The sequence below is a fragment of the Rhinoderma darwinii genome, chromosome 13 (assembly GCF_050947455.1).
Source record: "Rhinoderma darwinii isolate aRhiDar2 chromosome 13, aRhiDar2.hap1, whole genome shotgun sequence".
In the NCBI taxonomy this organism is placed as follows: domain Eukaryota; kingdom Metazoa; phylum Chordata; class Amphibia; order Anura; family Rhinodermatidae; genus Rhinoderma; species Rhinoderma darwinii.
In genome coordinates this window covers 14,619,042-14,637,127 of record NC_134699.1, presented here as the reverse complement: position 1 = coordinate 14,637,127, position 18,086 = coordinate 14,619,042, and positions in this window count along the sequence as shown.

Genomic DNA, 18,086 nt, shown 5'->3' with positions numbered 1-18,086 from the left:
TTATTCTTCCTCCACCATAAACACACGTATCGCTCATAGACGTTATTAACTGCTGCAATGGCAAACACTATGCTGGAGATGGTATTTCCACAATTATATGTGCAAGCCATGAATTGGATAAATAGAGTGTAAATATGATATTGATTGAAATAAAATGACAGAGGTGGCCGTGGTTAGCACACAATGGCCTCTATGTTTGCTGCATACAATTTTGAGACTAGCAAGAGGTTAACATATAAGAACCTTGGAAGAATTACTCACTTGTCTGCTCTAAAAACCATCATCCAAACCAGTCTTTTTTTTTTTCTTTTTTTTAACACAAAACAGATCAAAAGAGAAGATTTGCGCTGACTGAAGATATCAAATACAAACAGCAGATGTGTACGACTAAACGGCTGTTCAGACCAATTTGTCAAAATCTATAAAATTTTCATGACAAGTTCTTAAAATAGCTATCTAGAATAATATCTCATAAGTGAAATTAATTATTAACATAACTTCTAGTTTTCACAGTTTCTATTTGAATCCCTTTGAAAGGTGATTGTATACTATGGTACTATATATTTATGATTTTAAAAAGGAGTTATTCGGGAAGTGAACATTTTTTTCTTAGGGGCTGCAAATGAAATAAATAAAAAATCAGTACTTAACTATCCTTTCCCCCAGCGATGTCGCTCCGGCGGCAGTCCCGATGCTTGTTTACATGAACGTAGCGTGTAACCGCTGCAGCCAATCGGAGGGCTCAGCGGTGCTCTCTGGTGACAAATCGCATTATGCCACAAATACAACATGTGGCTGCTGAGTCCACTGATTGTCTGCAGCGGTCACATGTCACGTGCATGTAAACAAGCACCAGGACTGCGGCCAGAGCGACAGCACTGGATCGCCGGGGACAAGAATAGGTAAGCATTGCTTTTTTTTTTTGTTTCATTTATTTCATTTGCAGCCCCCTAGAATAAAATTTCACTTTCCGGATAACCCTAATGCTTACACATATATAAGTGAATTCTGTGTCAGTGTACTCATATAATTTGTGCCCATCTAAAATCAGAACATTTTAATGCCTTTTCACATAAGGTTTTTGTCTGGCATCTTAAATTGCATAACCAGTGTTTTGTAAATTTATTATGGAGTTTCTGGTGGAGCTCTCTATTTTGAAACATTTTAAACATGACTTTTTTTCCTGGCGTTTTTGCAGTCTAAGGCTGGAATCACACGAGCACATTACGTCCGTAATGGACGGAACGTATTTCGGCCACTAATCCCGGACCGAACACACTGCAGGGAGCCAGGCTCCTAGCATCATAGTTATGTACGACGCTAGGAGTCCCTGCCTTGCTGCCGGACAACTGTCCCGTACTGTAATCATGTTTTCAGTACGGGACCGTAGTTCCACGGAGAGGGAGTGACTCCTAGCGTCGTGCATAACTATAATGCTAGGAGCCCGGCTCCCTGCAGTGTGTTCGGTCTGGGATTAGTGGCTGAAATACGTTCTGTCCATTACGGACGTAATGTGCTCGTATGATTCCAGCCTTATAGAGAAGCCTGTGGGAAAAACGCCATAACTAGAGAATGGGGAAAATTACAGAACTCAACTCAAAAACATCACAAACCAAAGCGCTTTGTATGTAGACTTTTCAATTTTTCACTGTAGACTTTTAAGTAACATCTGGCCGCAGAACCTTTTACCTAGAGAAACTAAATGCAGCAAAACGCGGTGTGTGAATCCAACCTAAATGTTCATATTTTGCTAACATCAATATAAACAAATTTTTTTAAAGATTCTGTAAATATTTTTTTAGATTATATTGCCAACTGAGAAATTTCCCAACCTTGATAGACTTGCATCTAAATCACTTTTGTTTTTTCAGCAATTTCTGAAGTACAACTCTGCATTGCACCCGTAATCTAAGGGTATGTTCATACAACATATGTTTGAGGCAGAAAAATACATGGTTGATGGTAGAGAAAACAGCATCTTAATCCAGGCGTTCTTGGAGCTGATTTTCAAAGTGTTTTTTGGTGTTTTCAAGCTGATGTTTAAGCGGTTTCTTTTTTTTGTAGCGGGAATGTACAAGTTTAGAAAATGCCTCAGAAAGAGATTCTTTTGAAAAGTCGCATTTTTATGCTGCAGATTTGAATTCAGGAGTGTGAAAATACACCTCGTCTGAACTACACAGTGTGTTTCCCATTGAATTCTAGGTGTATTGAATAAGTGTATTTCGAGGCATATTATGAGGCATTTTACACCCCGAAATATGCTTGCAATTTGCCCGTGTGAACAGGACAAATGGAAATCTGTGCTTTCAAATTAGGCTATTAAAGCCTTATCCAGGCAGCAAGGTCGTCCACTAGACATACCAACAATCGATATTTTAGGATAATGGATATTGACACTTTGAATGTAATGCCGGGGACAGGACTACCCACCTTAACCGTGCATAGGCGGGATCCCTGTGTGTGTTCCGGTGAAGCTGGCTGTTTATGTGCGAGTTTAGCAGCAGTGATGTTGCCAGGAGCCCCACAGATTGTAGGTTATTTCTGGTGGTCTCTGTAGAGAAAAACAATGCGATCAGCTTATTTTGGGGAAGGGGGGGACCCTTCTAACTCATAGGGATTGTCCGAAGCAGACAAGTGCTATAACACTCAACAAATTTGATTGAACACATAGATTAAAAGCACAACTTACTTTTTAATTACCCTTGAGTGAAATAAATTATATAGCGTGTGGATACCATTAGACTTCCCTGGGCTAAAAATGTTTCTATGTAAAAGAAATTTGAATTTCCTAAAAGTAATCCATATAAAAATTACTTCCATGCCTTCAAATCTTGATTGTTACATTACATCAATGGCCCACCAAATACAGTGGTATCTTTAAATCTACATAAACATAGTTATATAGTGCTTTTAGGCATTTCGATTATAAATCAGCTATTTTATAGATTCTTTTTTTAAAAGACAAATCTCCCAACCACTGCTTCTAAATGTGAACGTGGATTAACACATTTTCTGTGTTGCTTCACATGGAGTTTCTGCGTATGGCCTTGTCAATTGGATGCAAAATTAGATCAGTTTAATGGTCATATTTGTCTCCTGTATGCCCTAGTTGGTTTGAGGATTGATACACGGTAAATTATCAAAATGTTCAAGGCAGGATAAGTAGTAATGGACGTGAACAAAATAAAAGAGCGGTCTTGATGGCTAACTATGATGAATAACTACAGATGAGCTGCACTGCCTAATAGAAGACTAAGGTAGTCTGAAATTCATCTATCTAATCAGTCTGAACTCATTTTTCCCTGTTCCATACTTTACACTACAGCTCTGCTTGTTCATATTGACTCCTGTGTGTAAACACAAGCTCACCCCACAGCACAAGCTTCCCAGTAAGGCCAGGTTCAGACCTCTGAAATCCTACAACAGGTGTGGGCAACCTTATTTGTATGGCATGTCAATAATAATCAATGATGACATACTCAATGTGCCACGCAAACATGAAAGTTATGAAAGTCATATAACATACGTGACATAAATCAATTAATCAGTTAAACGTATTAATTCAGTGTAACCCTTGTGCTGGACTTTCTTTGCAAAGATGATCCATCTGTGGTGCATACGAGGCTACTGAACACCAGCTGGGGGGAAACTGCACAAAGGAGAGACCGCAGCTATTGAACACCAGCTGGGGAGAAACTGCACAAAGGAGAGACCGCAGCTACTGAACACCAGCTGGGGGGGCATGCGCAAACGAGAGACCACAGCTACTGAACTCCAGCTTCGGGGAACTGCACACAGGATACACCGCGACTACTGAATACCAGCTTGGGGGCACTGCAAACAGGACAGGACTACTACTGAACACCAGCTTGGGGGCACTGCACACAGGAGGTGACGACTACTGAACACCAGCTTGGAGGGGGGATTCTGCACAAAGGAGAGACCGCGGCTACTGAACACCAGCTTGGGGGGTGCACAAAGGAAAGAGAGCTGACAACTTTACTAACTTTTTTTTTTTTTTTACAGAGCGGTTACACAACTCCGTCCTTGTGGAGCTTATCTCCAGAAGAAAGCAACGCTTCATTAGGCACTTGGCGACGCTGAACATCAGGAGAGAGAGCAGTGCTGCATTATGTTCAACACGACAAACACTGCTCTCTCCTCGTGATCAGCACCACCAAGCGCATAATGGAGCACCGCTCTCTCCCTGTATTCAGCACCGCCAAGCACACAGCGGCGCTAGACACTGGGAGAGGGAAGTGTGCCAGCAAACCGTGCCCCACATGCCGGCTGTGGCACCGATGCAACAGGTTGCTGACCCGTCCTAGAACAGTGCCATTGCTAACAGTGTAATGTTGTTGAGTTCAGAAGGTAGAGCTTTAGTATTAAGACATCTGAATATTCCACTTGTACGATTAAACAAATAACTTTTAAAAATTCTACTTCACATAGTTTTCTCACTTATTTTAATGTGCTGCAATTATTTTAAGTGGTAGATAATAACAATACAACAAAATGTTAGACTGCTGCTCTTATATCACCAGAAACAACACATCAGCAGTAAAACATAATAGACACTTCATAGAGCTTTTAAACATTAATTACACTAGCGGATTTCAATTGCCTGTAAATAATAATACATTTATATGGGAACAGCTTAATTCCAGATACATACAATGTACAAACAAAGGTCACGCCTCATGTCTTATTTTTTCTGCATCAATTATTGTTTTCAGAAATATAAATAAAATGAAAAATAAAACAAGATAAATATTAAGATAAATACATAAATAAGGAAATATTTAACTAAATACACATTTAAAAACACGTATAAGTAACCTACATATCAGAAAACAGGGACTGAAGGACAGAGGAAAGACAGTCAATGTTTCGAACAGCATTGTGGTAAGTTTAGCAGTATGAGTGAGCGATCATCCTCGTTGTAGTACAAAATTTATAGGAGACCTATCAAAAAGAAAACTTAGGTTCTGTTCAAACTGGCATAAGTGTCCATTCCATCAGGTTTCCATTGCACTCTGATGGCCAGAATCGCATGCTCTGTTGCACTATTCTTTCCTTTAAAAGAAAACGTAACCATCATAATGTAACGGGATCAGGGGCGTAACTAGGAAAGACTGGGCCCCATAGCAAACTTTTGACTGGGGGCCCCCCTCCCCTTGGTGTCACACAACCCCCCCCTTGTAGATAGTGCCTTTTTTACAGCCCCCCCTGTAGATAACGCCATACAGCCCCCCTGTAGATAACGCCATACAGCCCCCTCTGTAGATAACGCCATACAGCCCCCTCTGTAGATAACGCCATACAGCCCCCCCTGTAGATAATACCATACAGCCCCCCTGTAGATAACGCCATACAGCCCCCCTGTAGATAACGCCATACAGACCCCTTTGTAAATGGCGCCATACAGCCCCCCCTGTAGATAACGACATACAGCCCCCTCTGTAGATAACGCCATACAGCCCCCCTGTAGATAATACCATACAGCCCCCCTCTAGATAACGCCATACAGACCCCTTTGTAAATAGTGCCATACAGCCCCCCTGTAGATAACGCCATACAGTCCCCCCTGTAGATAACGCCATACAGAACCAACCCCCCCCTGTAGTTAACGCCATACAGACCCCCTGTAGGTAACGCTATACAGCCCCACTGTAGGTGATGCTATACAGCCCCCCCTGTAGGTAACGCCATACAGCCCCCCTTGTAGGTAATGCCATACAGCCCCAAGCCCTCAAAAAAATCCGACCTATAGTGTGTCCTACAAAAGACATGTATCCCCTATCCACAGGATAGGGGATACATGTGTGAGAGGAGAACGGGGGACCGAAAGTCCCCCGAAGTTCTCCATGACTAACCTATGACTTACGGAGCCTGCGCAGCTCAATAAAAATGAAAGGAGCGCTGGTCACGCATGCGTACAAGCGCGACCGGTGCTCCATTCATTTTTACGGAGCTGCGACACAGACCCCGGAAGTCCGAGGTTTCTTATGGAGAACTTCAGGGGACTTTCGGTCCCCCGTTCTCCCTATCGCTGCCAGAGATCACACATGTATCCCCTATCCTGTGGATAGGGGATACATGTCTTATGTAGGAACAACCCCTTTAATGGCAGAGCGAGGAGATACCTCCCTGCTCTACCGTAGTGTTCAGTGGCGTCGCGCTGTAGCAGCCATAGCGGCAGCTAGCGGCGTCTCCGGCAATGGTGGGGGCCCATGCTGGTGGGCGACACGGGCCCCCTCATGCCGCGGGCCCCGTAGCAGCCGCTACGGCTGCTATAGCGGTAGTTACGCCACTGAACGGGATCCGTTACAAAACAGATCCGTCTTGGCACCTGTAAAAACTTAAAAATAATATCAGTGTGCACAGAGCTTCAGGATACACTACAGCTAGATTCTGATGACATCATTACTGTCAGGTGTAGTGTTATGGGGACATTCTGTGAACCCAATCACCAAAATCTAATCATACCTACATCCTACTTACGCCTCATTCACACGACAGGGTCCGAATGTCGGCCGGTTTGCATCCGTTCCGATTCCGTTCCGTGTTGCCGTTTTTAACTGCCGATTTTGACCCGTTTTGCATCCGTTTTTTTCCGTGTCCGTTTTAAAATCGGATGAATTTCATTTAACTTTGTTGACACACACTGCCCTCTGTAGATAATGCCACACAGCCCCCTGTAGGTAATGCCTCCCAGCCCCCTGCTGGTAATGCCACCCAGTCCCATGCAGGTAATGCCACCCAGCCCCCTGCAGGTAATGCCACCCAGCCCCCTGCAGGTAATGCCACCCAGCCCCCTGCAGGTAATGCCACCCTGCCCCCTTGTAGGTAATGCCACCCTGCCCCTTGTTGGTAATGCCACCCTGCCCCTTGTTGGTAATGCCACCCTGCCCCTTGTAGGTAATGCCACCCAGCCCCTTGTAGGTAATGCCACCCAGCCCCCTGTAGGTGATGCCACACAGCCCACTGTAGGTTGCACCCATCCCCCCCACATTCCAGGAGAAGTCACTGACTTCAATGTCCATATATGGACAGTGTAGTCACTGACTTCTCCTGGAGATAAATTCCCTGCCACAGGTCGGGAATTCCGCTTCAGAAGTGAGTGACGTCACTGTGTCCATATATGGACAGTGTAGTCACTTACTTCTCCTGTAGCGGAATCCCCGGCCATAGAGTCGGGGACTCCGCTTCAGAAGTGAGTGACATCGCTGTGTCCATATATGGACAGTGTAGTCACTCACTTCTCCTGTAGCGGAATCCCCGGCCATAGAGTCGGGGATTCCGCTGCAGAAGTGAGTGACATCGCTGTGTCCATATATGGACAGTGTAGTCACTCACTTCTCCTGTAGAGGAATCCCAGGCCATAGCGTCGGGGATTCCACTGCAGAAGTGAGTGACATCGCTGTGTCCATATATGGACAGTGTAGCCACGCACTTCTCCTGTAGCGGAATCCCCGGCCGGGGTTTGGGGATTCCGACTCCTACAGGGAGCAAAAAACGACCCTCCTCCTCCTCACATGCACTCTGCACTGTGAGGAGGAGGAGAGAGAGCACGAGCGACAGAATACATGGCCATCACTCGAGACACATTCCGGTGATGGCCGTGTATTACCCGGCCCCATAGACTTCTATGGGAGCCGGGCGGCCGGGTAAACGGCCGAAAATAGGGCATGTCCCATTTTTTGACGGCCAGGTTTCCTGGGCCATCAAAAAATCGGTCGTGTGAATGGCCCCATTAGGTGTCTATTGTTCCTAATGCAGCCGGGTGACAGCCGATTTATGAACGGCCGTCACCCGGACGGGAAACCCTGTCCTGTGAATAAGGGCTTAGGCTCTATTTACACGACAGGGTCCGAGTGTCGGCCGATAAAAACAGCCGTTTTGGTCAGTTTTTCTCGCCCGTTTTGCATCCGTTCCGGGTTGTGTTTCCGTTTTTAACGGCCGATTTTGACCCGTTTTGCATCAGTTTTTTTCCCTGTCCGTTTTAAAAACTGATGAATTTCATTTGTAAACTTTCTGCCACACGCTTCCCCCTCTGTAGTTTTCCCTTCAGGATAGCAAGAGACCCACATGGTCGTCATGACAGGTGGTCTCTTAATTATCAATGATCATCATGTGGGCAGTCTGGCTATGGTTCCTTATTCAGTAGATGTTCCAATGACACCTTTTTAGTGGGGTAGACATTCATTTATCCACACAATATGTATTATCAGTGTAGTTGTTTTATCAATGGCAGTCCAGCTGCGGATTTTGAGCTGATCCGCAACACTTACCCAAACTCTTAAATATCTATATACTCCTTCTTTGCAGTGGTGAGTTCCCGGCAGCATGGGCGACTCGATTGTGGCCTCTACTGCACCTGCGCGTTCGGCTTTTGATGCGGTCGATGTTGGTTCCTGGCTGTCAGCTGATGGCCGGGAGTCACATGGACAGGTGTCACGAATTCGATTGGTGAGTGTGTTTGGCTGTTTCGATTGGCGGTGCCGAGGACAGGGGGAGGAGTCAGATGCTTTAAATAACTCAGAGTCCCAGAATGAAGCATGCCGCTGACATCTATGCGAGCATGCTTCCGTGGAGTACAGCAGAATACCTGCTGCTGAACTAAATATCGCTGGCATCCCTGGCCAGAGTGACCAAGCTACAGACCCCTGATGATGAGTATTGAAACGCGTTGGGTCGGTTGTGAATAGGAATTTTTTAGAATTGGGAAGACTAGCATTGTTTGTATACCTCAACACTAGGAGCTTCCGGTGCGGTTATCACGGACTCTAGTGTGAATTAGGGTCAAGACTATTGTTATGCCCATTCTTCAAATGCTGATTCCGTATTGATATTCTTGTTGAACACTGAGCTATAGTAGGTTCACAATTGAATTAGAACTCAGAGTTTATTATTTAATACGTTTTTATACACACGGTGGGGCTTTTTCACAGTGGTGATTGTACCCCTGTTTTTAGAGAGTTATAAATAAATGTTATATTTTACTCATATATCACACCAGTGAATCCCCTCTGTAGATAATGCCACACACTGCTCTCTGTAGATAATGCCACACACTACCCTCTGTAGATAATGTCACACATTACCCTTTGTAGATAATGTCACAAAGCCCCCCCCCCCCTGTAGGTAGTGCTACACAGCACCGTTGTACATAGCCACACCCCATAGTTGGCACCCCCCCTACCTTCCTGTAGGGGACCACTCCAGGAGAAGTCCCAGGCGTCACTGTCCATATATGGACAGTGAAGTCAGGGACTTCTCCTGGAGCGGAATCACCAGCCACAGATTCGGCCGAAGCTGCGGCCGGGAATTAGGAAAAAACTCTCCTCCTCACATGCACTTCGCACTATGAGGCGGAGAAGAGAGCGAGCGGCAGAATCCACGGGCGTCACTCGGATCACATCCGAGTGACAGCCATGCTTTACACGGCCCCATAGACTTTTGCCTATGGGGCCGACTGGCTAATTAATAGTGCAGTCGAATGCACTATCGATTCCTTCAAATACTGTATTTAATCATGTTATCCTCCGATATGTAGAACGGACTACAATTATCCTTTATGCATATGATTTAGTCTCCTCGTATAGATAGATTATACTGTATATAGATTTATACTGTATTTAATCATGTTCTCCTCAGGTATGTAGAACGGACTACAATTATTGTTTATGCATATGATTTAGTCTTCTCATTTCAGACTATTTTTCTTTAGGTCTCCCTAGACTCTATTACCCACAACAGCGATTACATATGGAGTAAACCAGGCCCAGCACTTATATGGTTTGGTTATGTCCCTATGGCAAGAGGATACATTGATGGAACACAGTATTATTATACTATACGTACGCCCATCTCTATCCATTGTATCGCCACTTTGTACAACGCCCCCTATCAGAGACGTCAGTACTGACGACACAATGCGAACGGCAGCAATGACGACATTACGTCTCAGCCTCCACTAGGACAGTCCCGTAGCATAACAGCACGAACCACACACGCCGATCATACCGCCCACATAACGAGTGACATTGACTAAACACGCCTATAGTACTGGAAAAAAGAAAAATGATCCAGGAATATAGATAGGCACTCTTGGGTTAAGTAAAATTCAATATAGTATTTTATTTTTGAATCCAGATAATACCGGCAATATAAATTTTAACAAAAAATAAATAAAAAAAATATATATATTTTTAAAAAGAACCTCCTGGCCAGGAAAAGGGACATACAACTGCTCTGAAGAAATCCCGTTCAGGGATGAAACGCGTCAGCTGTTCTAATCAACAGGGCAGGTAGTGACGTCTAAACCTTGCCCTGAGAATCCCTGTCCAATGTTGGAGATACCACGTGGAAGGAAACTTACTTTGGATTTTCAACTCACCTGGCTGCCGGCGTACGATCCTACCCTGTCGGGTCTGTGTCTCTCGGAGTGCTCCTAATCCACCTTGATGCCGGCATGTGATCCTGCCCTCTCAGGTCCGTATCTCTTTGAGTGCAGTGGTGAAATACCCGCATGGATCAAAGGAGGAGATCGTCATTTGATGTGATGGTGGAGATTTGGAGGCTTTGAATTAAATGTGTGGCCATACAGATGAACTCTGCTTCTGTGGAGATCTACTATTTTCCATCTTTGGGCTGACCACCTCTACAACTGGCCTCTCGGCACTCGCTGGATGTTAAAGGTAAAAATCCTATACACGTTATAAGAGTGCTTTGTATTAAAGCTCAAGATTACGAGGGCTACACATTTGACCCTAAGGGTCTGTGAAAAGACTTCCTATCACCACAAGATTCAAATTAGAACCAAGGATCCACTTGTGAGAGGAAAAAAGCACGCTGTAAACTACATCCCCTTAATACATGGGGCTACCTTCCTATCGTTAGAGTTATATTCATACATATGCGTATCAAAAGAATTTCTTCAAAAACATCATTACCAGTCACTCCCAATAGGAACTCTGGCCATTTTGTGATTAAAATAACAGATATGGTTGAAAACCGCAAGTGTGAACACAACCCAGCGGTTTTCATTTGGAATTTCTTATCTTTTCAAAACTGTTCTGTACATATATAGTACGTTGTATATTCATCTGGTAATATCTCTAATGTATTAAGGGTGCCATTGTATGTCCCTTTTCCTGGCCAGGAGGTTCTTTTTAAAAATATATTTTTATTTTTATTTTTTTGTTAAAATTTATATTGCCGGTATTATCTGGATTCAAAAATAAAATACTATATTGAATTTTACTTAACCCAAGAGTGCCTATCTATATTCCTGGATCATTTTTCTTTTTTCCATAATCTTTATCAGGAATGGCACCGTGCTATATTATATTGCAATTTTGGGTTTGTTAGGTATGGTTTGGTTATAACCACATCTTTTTTCTTCACGCCTATAGTACTGCCCATATAAGGAACCACCTAGTGTCATCAGATTAGCATCAATACTAGCGGCTAGCCGCAACTTCACACATAGCGCCAACTACAGGATTGACCCCTTGCCAGAACGGATCAGGTGAGAACTAGATATATTTTGGTGCTTCATCTATACCTATGCATGGCTTGTGCCAACTTTTACCTTAGGTTAACATTAACAGAATAGAGGTATTCTCTAAAGAGATGAAAGTGCAAATATATATATATATATATATACACATATATATATATATATATATATATATGCACACACACACGTGTTCTACTATATGAGTTTATATGGAGTTTCCTATTAGCATCGTTCAAATCAACCCAAATTGACCCGTCATGTGTATACAATTTTGTAGACTATCTCGAAATGCACTATTTGACTGATTGTATGAGTTATGTGACTTAGACCATTGTTTTAATGTATGGGTTTTACAAGACCTGTAATATATATATATATCTTTTTACTTTCCATTTGTTGTCTTTGCATTTTCCTTAATACCTTATATACATATAGTAATTGGATGTTATTGTAATAATGTATTCACTCACCATCTGGTTCTGTATCCCATATATATGTCCTACTACCGACTGTGGATGTCCCCACTACCATCTACTAGTGTCTCCACTTATCCCCATATTCAATATATGACAATATACCACTGTCCTCTATACGCTCTATTATTATTGACCATCATGCCCCTAAAGTTGATACTGGACAGATGATGCCCACCTGCCATCCTTTTTTTCTTCAAACTAAAAACACTTTTACTTAGTTTTATTTTATTATTTTCCTATATTTGATGGTACCCGAAACCACTGATTATGCATGTCTGTGTACATGTTATGGCTCTGTTTAGGATGCTTATACTATGTTATACATTTGTATTTTAAAATTATATGTAGATAATATATCTTCTTAAAATCATCTATATTGTCTTTACAGCGCCTGATGAAGGTCAATCAACGACCGAAACGTCGCACTAAGTCATTGGCATTATTTTCAATAATAAAAACAAAATTTTCTTCAAACTACAGCATTGTGTGCCGAGTACTTCTGTTCATTAATGAGACTAGTGCGATACATTACCTCTAACATGCATTAACAGACAATGTGCAGGTTGTATTGCACCAATACTTAGACAACATGTAAATCCCTACATTAATAAGATTACATTGAAATGCCAATCTTAGAGGCTCTGTCACCACATAAGTTCCTTATCTTCTACATAATGTGATCGGCGCTGTAATGTAGATTACAGCAGTGTTTTTTTATGACCTATTTTAGCTTTATGCTAATGACTTTCTTAATGGACAACTGGGCGTGTTTTACTTTTTAACCAAGTGGGCGTTGTGGAGAGAATTGTATGACGCTGACCAATCAGCGTCATACACTTCTCTCCATTCATTTACACTGCAAATAGCGTTCTTACTAGATCATTGTGTGCAGCCACATACACAAACATTAACGCTACTAAAGTGTCTTTACAGTGAATAGACCTCGCTTCCAGCCAGGATGTGATATCTATTCAGAATCCTGACACTTCGGTAACGTTTGTGTGAGATTTACAGAACAGCAAGCGTAATCTCGTTTTAAATGACTGTTTACAGCGTAATCTCGCAAGATTGCGCTTGCCTTGCTGTAAATCTCACACAAACGTTACTGAAGTGTCGGGATTGTGAATAGACATCCCGTCCCGGCTGGAGGTAATGTCTATTCACTGTCAGGACACTTGAGTAATGTTAACATGTGAGTAAGTGACTGCACATAGTGATCTAGCTAGATCACTATGTGCTGTGTAAATGAATGGAGAGAAGTGTATGACGCTGATTGGTCGCTGATTGGTCAGCGCCATACACTTCTCTTTACAACGACCACTTGGTCAAAAAGTAAAACAAGCCCAGTTGTCCGTTAAGAAAGTCATTAGCATAATAAAGCTAATATAGGTCATAACCCCGTCAAAAATGATCGGTTTTCTAAATAAAAAATACTGCGGTCATCTGCATTACAGCGCCGATCACATTATGTACAATATAGACCACTTATAATGTGGTGACAGAGCCTCTTTAAGGCCCTGGTCACACAGTTTTTGCAGGCAGAAAAAATCTACCTCAGAATTTCTTCAGGAATTTTGAGGCAGATATTGAACGGCCTGCATGTATTTTTCCGCGTTTTTTCGTCCACGGCCATTGGAGCTAATTAAAGGACCGCAAGCAAAAAATACTGCTAAACGAAACAAGCGTCGTGGGGTTTTTCTGGTTCCCATCGATTTCAATGGGGGCTCAGAGGCCGAAAATGCGTCAAGAAAGGACATGCTGCATTTTTTATTTTGTGAGCGGCCAAAAGCTGCCTAGGAAAAAAATACAAACAAAAACAAAACAGTTTCAGCGTCAAACTCAGCGCCATAAAAAAAAAGTGTGAAGTGACCCTAACAATTCTTAAATAAATTATTTAAAAGAAAAGATTACTCAAAACAAATGCTTTGCTCATCTTGCTCTGGTTTAGAATGATATTTTTTAATATCTATTCGAACAAAGTGAAAATAAATATTCTGCTGGATTCCTGTGACCCGAAAGCAGTACATTGTGGGAGCGCAGACGATCGTTGTTATACAGTCAGAGGTCAGCTATTGGATCACATCACGGTCTGTGGAGAGCTGATAAACTGAAAACAGATTCCAAGATGGAACCAGCAGAATTTTTACTTTCCCTTTGAGTATGAATGGAGAAGAAACCTTCAAAAAGCTTGAATCAGTACAAAATTAGTAAAAGGAGAGCATTTACAAAATTATTCAACTTGATATTTAGAGTTTAACTGTGAAATGCTGTTTAACCCAGGGAGTTTTCTTATAAAGCACTCAGTGTAAGTGGTGGAGCGGTGTTTTGGTTTGTGGCCAAAAACTAAGCCCCTAAAGCCTCATGCTCACGACCAAAGCCATAAGCACGGCCGTGATTTTCGGGTCATGGTCACCCGCGGGCCGCCCGCAAATCACGGGCCGTGCACATGGCCACATGCATTAATGTCTACGAGCCTGGACCACAGAACACGGCAGTAATAAGACATGTCCTTTCTTTCTGCGGTTCAGGCTTCTGGGCCATGCACGGACCGTGGTTTGCATGGGCCCATAGAAATGAATGGGGCCACAATTCTCCAGTGGATTTTTGGGGGAATTGCAGCCGCAAAAGCACTTTCGTGTGCATGGGGCCTTACTAAATCACAATGATTCTAGCACATAAAAAATACGTGAATATTTGTGAATAACGATAAAATCAGGCCTTATGAAGATTAAACTCTAAAATCTTACATTGTAAGTGCCAAGTAAGGTCTTTGAGTGATTAATTGCACAAATCTGACTCCTGGTAAACAGATTCCTTTTGTGGTTTGACAGATTTAATTAATCTTGTAGGAATAAATAATGTGGATGTTCCCTTTCATTTTAATTTGCAGGAAACACGAAAATAAATAAAACCTTACAGCAGAATGTTTTTTTTTCATAAGTATTTATAAACACAGACCCTGACAAACAATTTTAGCATTTTTTTTTGATTTCTAGGGAATATTTTCTTTATTTTAAATTGACCTGCATCTAAACTGTCATTACGAGATGTGAAATTCTACAAATTAGGCTAAGCCTGAATACAAATTAGCCATGAGAGCTCCATGCACTCGAGTCAAGTAATTATTTTAGCATCTCTTATGCTCTTGTGAACGCTATATATATTTTCTACATCTACGTGATGATTAGGTCTTAATTTAGTCTCACCAGTGAATATGACCAAGTAGATGTTATTACTTAAAACTAGTTAGAATTCCACATGAAAGTCTACACTAAAATAATCACATTTATGTACAGATTTATTTTAATGTAGAGAAAAAACTAAATGTATAATAAACATATCACCTTCTTGTCAGCAGTTGCTGTTTAATCACAAGCTCTCCAGGCGCTCCAGTGTTGAATCCACCAGGTCAATTAGGGTGTATTATCTCGGTAGTGTCAGGTGGTGAAACCGTGTGTATTTTACCCCAAATTGCTGAGGTTTTTAATGCATTTTTTTTTATTTTGTTTGCTCAATAATTACAGGTGAAACTCTTAAAAAAAACAAGTTTCCCCTGTAAATACAGTGCATAAAAAAAACCTCATTTAAAATAATTTTAAAAGGCGTTGATTTTGCTGCACATTTTTGGTTTGCGCAGCTCACTACACGTGTCAGAAGCCCTATATTAATCGAGAAGAACAGGTTGCAAAAATACGCCTTTTCACGTTCGTCACTAAGGGGCCTTAGGCTAGGCTGACGCCTTTTCACGTGAGCCTAGTCTAAGTCCTGCACGGGTCTCCCGTGCAGGCTGGAGCCGGGGCTCTGCTGTCTAATGACAGCTGAGCTCCTTCTCCAACACCCGCGATCGAAGTTTACCTCGATCGCGGCCGTTTAACCCGATAAATGTCGTCGTCAATAGCGACCGCGGCATTTAACTTGTTTACAGAGGGCGTGAGCGCCCTCTGTCACCCATCGGCGGCCCGCAAATGCAATCGCGGGTCTCCGATGGGTTGTCATGGCAGCCGGGGGCTTGATAAAAGCCCCCAGGTCTGCCCTGGACATATGCCTGTTATTACGCGCCGGAGGCACGTCCTAACAGATTGCCTGTCAGATTTACACTGACAGGCAATAATGCTCTGTTATACGAAGTATACCAAAGCATTATAGCAGCGATCTGAAGACCACACAGTAAAGTCCCCTAGTGGGACTAATAAAATAAGTAATAAATGTGAAATAAAGATTATTAATAAAAATGACAGTAAAAAAATAAATAAAACCATTTTTTTTCCATAAAAAGTGGTTTTATTTAGTAAAAGTATAAAAAAAATAATAAAAGTACACATATATGGTATCGCCGCGACCGTAATGACTCCATTAATAAAGTTAATATGTAATTTAAACCGCAAAGTGAACACCGTAGAAAAAAAACGCAAAAAACACTGGCGAAATTGCAATTTTTTTCCATTGCCCCCCAAAAAAGTCATAATAAAAATGAATCAATAAGTCCCATGCACCCCAAAACAGTACCAATCAAAACTACGTCTCGTCCCGCAAAAAACAAGCTAAAAAAATCACTACATTGATTGAAAAATAAAAAAGTTACGGCTCTTGGAAAGCAACGATGCAAAAACAAATTATTTTAGTTCAAAAGTGTTTTTATTGTGCAAAAGTCGTAAAACATAAAAAAACTCTACATATGTGGTATCGGCGTAATCGTACCGACCCATAGAATAAAGGTAACATTTTATTTACGGCCCACAGTGAACGGCGTCAATTTAAAAACGCATAGAACAATGGTGGAATTTCAAGGTTCTTTTATAATCCCCCCCCCCCAAAAAAAAGTTAATAAACGTTAATAAAAAAATTATATGTACCCTAAAATGGTGCTACTAAAAAGTTCAACTAATCCCGCAAAAAACAAGTCCTCATACAGCTATGTAGACGAAAAAATAAAAAAGTTATAGCTCTTTGAATGCGACTATAGAAAAACGAATAAAATAGCTTGGTCATTAGGGCCTAAAATGGGCTGGTCACTAAGGGGTTAATCCAGTAGAACCAAGTTTTGTTAGACTAGATAGAGAGACCATGAGGTCTTCCATACGACTTATGTCATTACATTTTTACAGCGATTGGGTCACCGATGGCGGTTTGAAGGATCTACAGCGCTTTTGAACGCAGGCCTTCGTTGGGTTTAATACAGTAGGTGTCTTAGGCTGGGTTCCCACAGTGCAGATTTTGTCTGCATTTTGTAAGCCAAAACCAGAATTGGAGCCAGCAGAGCAGACCTATAATGCCTTTCTTTAAATATTTCTTCCGGGTTTTGGCTTAAAAAACGCATGCAAAAATCTGCACTGTGGGATCCCAGCCTCGGTAGGCTGAAGACCGGCTTTTAGATGTCAGGCTGAAGCCGGGCTATGTGATCCCATCTTCAGCCTCACAAGGAATGTCGATTACAACTGTAGGTGCAGAGCGCTCTGCTAAGTGCTACTGCACCTTCGTTTCTCCCAACACTGGGGTTCTCAGAACCCAAATCTCCAGCTATTAACACTACTGATATGTCTCTATGATACATCAAAAGTTTTTTCAAAGTGCAGATACTCTAAGTATGTTGGGTGGTATCTCATACTCAGCCCAGGATATGAAAGTCTTGTAGATCATGGAGAGGGTACGACTTATATCCAGAACCAGTGCAAAGCGATTCTAATGGGTAGTAGTGCATCTTAGTGTGAGGGTTGATGTACTTGCCAAAACAACAAGGATAACCCCTCTTCCGCTCTGCACCCTCTAGAAAGTGACAAGCTATAAAATAGTTACTTTGGAGCCAAAATCTAAAAGCTGGGTAGTCGGCTTTATACTTTAAGAGCAGCAACTACGCCTTTTAGTTACATGGACATGTTAATAGCTGTAGTTGTTTTAGTTAAGCAGCATTTACAAAAAACTCTTGGGCAGCACAGATCATTGGAGATAAAAGGCACTTGTTTTGTGTCTAACCATTCGAAAAAAAAATTACAAAAAAATGTACCACCAAAGTTTAGACAAGAAAAGCAAAAAAAAAACAACTATATTTTGAGCTATAAATGGAAATCATGCCTCAGGTGTGAACA